This window comes from Castor canadensis, chromosome 1 (assembly GCF_047511655.1).
Source record: "Castor canadensis chromosome 1, mCasCan1.hap1v2, whole genome shotgun sequence".
In the NCBI taxonomy this organism is placed as follows: Eukaryota; Metazoa; Chordata; class Mammalia; order Rodentia; family Castoridae; genus Castor; species Castor canadensis.
Genome location: NC_133386.1, coordinates 143,396,394 through 143,399,792, shown reverse-complemented (window position 1 = coordinate 143,399,792; position 3,399 = coordinate 143,396,394). Strand labels below are relative to the sequence as shown.

Here is a 3,399-nt window from a genome sequence, read left to right as displayed (position 1 = left end):
TACACTTCAAAGCCTCTACTTAACATGAATATTAGATCTCTGAAGCATCCAACTGATCAGAAAAGCCCAAAATATGAATCAGATATTAATATCAGATCACTTTCATCCTATTCTTTTATGACCTACTGCATGGAAGATGGTGAATAAGGTCCTCATCTTCTGTTATATCTAAGTCCTCATTTGTGAAATGGTAGAAAATATAGCCTGAAATATTGAATTTTAGGGATGATTTACTGTGTTAATAAAGAAAATGTACCATCTACCAGATTTCCTGTTTCATGTCTGATTTAAATGAGTGACAAGCTAAGAATAATGCTGAATCACTCTTAATAGCCTGATGTTGGGTAGTTGGGTAAATTCTCTTTTAATAATGTCAAGTGATAATTTAAGAGTGGTAACATCCTCTTAGTGAAGGATGTTCCAGTTTCTCAGAGATTCCAACAGCTCTGAGTTCCAGGTCTCTGAGTTCATTCTGATGGGATTCCCAGGCATTCACAGCTGGCAGCACTGGCTCTCCCTGCCCCTGGCTATGCTCTAACTTTTGTCTCATTGCCAACATCCTAATCCTGACCATTATCAACAGAGAGGCAGCACTGCACCAGCCTATGTACCATTTTCTGGGTATCCTGGCTGTGGTGGACATGGGACTGGCTACCACTATCATGCCTGATTTTGGCCATCTTGTGGTTCAATGCTAAGGCCATCAGTGTCCCTGAGTGCTTTGCCCAGATGTTTGCCATCCATTGGTTTGTGGCTATGGAGTCAGGTATCTTCGTTTGCATGGCTATCGATAGGTTTGTAAACATTTGCAAACCACTGCAATATCCATCAATAATTACTGAATTTGTGGTCAAATCAACTGTGTGCATGACATTCAGAAATATTCTTGGGCCCAGTTTCAGTGCCTGTGTTGGTTGCTCAGAGATCCTGGAATCAAATAGAGCACTGTCTTTGCTCTAACCTTGGAGTCACTAGCTTAGCTTGTGATGACAGGAAAATAAACAGGATCAACCAGCGAATTGTGGGTTGGGCAGTTATGGGAGCTGATCTGGGTTTGACTATTTTATCATATGTTCTGGTCCTTCAGTCCGTGATGAAGTTGAACTCAGTAGAAGCTGCATCCAAGGCCTTAGGCACCTGTACTTCTCATCTGATCCTAATCATTTTCTTCTACACAATCCTCATGCTGTTTCCATCACTCACATTGCAAGAATGAAAGTTCCACTTATCCCAGTTCTACTCAATGTGCTAAGCAATATTATTCCCACTGCTCTCAACCCCATGGTGTATGCACTCAAGAATAAAGAACTCTGGCATGGCTTATATAAGGTGCTTAGGCTAGACATCAAGGGAAACTACATGGAAAAATGCCCATGTTTATATTCCCCATGTATTTATTTATTACACTCTTCAATGATAGTAAATAGTGAAGAGTAAGTAATGGGGACACTATGCTCGGTTTATTATGCATAAGGTTTTCTTAGCATAAGGAACAATGTCAGTAGCTGAATCTTCAGAACAAAAAAGGTGCAAGTGACTTAGAAATCTCTGGGTGTCAAGTAAAAATCTTCATTACAAAGAATAACATAATGAAGCTATTCATCTCAAAACATCCAAGGGAAATATGCATACAATTAACCTAATGTCTATGCCCATGACTTGAACTATTTCCATGGCTTGACCTTCCAGACAATATTGAATAGATGTAGTTAGAGCAGAAATTCACCTTATGCAGTTTTAAACTTTTCAAATTTATGTAATTACTTATAAAGCAGGAGTTATATCTACAGATATACTATTTGCTTGATTAGATGTCACACCTTTGCAACTGCACAAAGAAATGTGAATATGTATTTCTCTTAGAAGATATGCTAATCACCAAGAAGTAACTGAAAATAGTAGTTATTAGGTAAAATCTAATCAAAATCACAATAACATCATTACATCTAATTTGAACATAAATAATTTTAAAAATAATGGGAATTTAAGTATTAACAAGTATTATAGGTATATAAGTACATTAGAATCCTGATGTATTACTGTTGGGATATGAAATGCTTAACCTACTATGGAAATAAATTCAACAGTTGCTCATTGAGTTTAACACAATTACCATATATCTAGCTAATTTAAAACAAATATTAGAACAAAACTAGTAATTAATGTCTATAGTTGCATTATTTGTTAAACAGAAGAAGCAACCTACATCCCCTTAAGCTGCTCAATAAATAAGATGAAGCTTATCTGTAAAAGGGATAATTATTCAATCTAGGAAGCAGCTGTGAGATAGTAGGGATCACCTTCACTATGGTACTTGTTTTGCTGCCTATATGTGTTCCCTACCATCATGTTATGAACCTCAAAATACAAAATAAACTTTATTTTTAGAAAAGTTCTACCTGGTTAAGTAGTTAAAAGGGAATGCAACATTTAACAAATATTGAATTTCTGTTTTGTATAGTAAAAGTAAATAGAAATAAAATAATAATTCTCAATAAAACCCTAAATGTGATGGATTACTGGTACATGCTCCAAAACCTGGGAACTTTGAGGACATTGTACTTAATGAAGAAAGCTAGGCACCAAAGGCTGCTTACTGTATAAAAGTACTGTTATGAGCATTCAAAAAAGGGAATTCCATACAAGTAGGAAACAATGTCTTTGTTATCAGGGAATATTTTATATATTTAAAATATATAAATATATGACTATTTAGAGCATTATTCATATATTGAATTCCACTCAACTCTACACTTTAAATTGTTAAAATGATGTGATATATAAATAATGATAAATTATGAGATGTATATATATATGGCTCAACGGAATTGGGGAATGTGATAAAATTGTTGTTTATGTGTATAAATTTTCTCTACTGTTTCTAGTAAAATAAAAAAACCATAGATTTCAAAAATATGAAATGCCTAGAGAAGTTTGTAAATACACAATAAACTCTTTATTATTATTATTATTTTTTATTCACATGTGCATACATTATTTGGGTCATTTCTCCCCCTTTCCCCCCTCCCTTACCCTCTCATCCCTTTCCCTCTCAGATCCAGGCAGGTTGTGTTCTGCCTTTATCACTAGTTTTGTTGAAGAAAAGAGACAAGCCTAATAAGGAAGACAAAGTGTTTCTGTTAGTTGAGTTGAGGATAGCTATACAAAAATATTCCTAGCATTGCTTTTGTGTACAAGTGTTATGATCCATGTTGATTCATCTTTAATTGATCTTTACTCTGGTTACTGATACCCTTCTCATGATAACCTCTGTTGCTTTAAGGTTTCTATATTAGTTCCTCCGGAGTAGGGACATCAAACACTTTCATGTTTTGGGTTTTCTACCTATTTCTATATCACTGAAATGTGCTCTCCCCTATCATGTGTTCCAAGTCCAAC

The 3,399-nt window shown here is 35.1% G+C and overlaps 1 pseudogene; it reads left to right on the top strand.

Annotated features, from left to right (window-relative positions):
• The first annotated feature begins 415 nt into the window (after positions 1–415).
• On the top strand, positions 416–1,437 carry LOC109680971 (olfactory receptor 56B2-like; annotated as a pseudogene).
• The last annotated feature ends 1,962 nt before the right edge of the window (positions 1,438–3,399 follow it).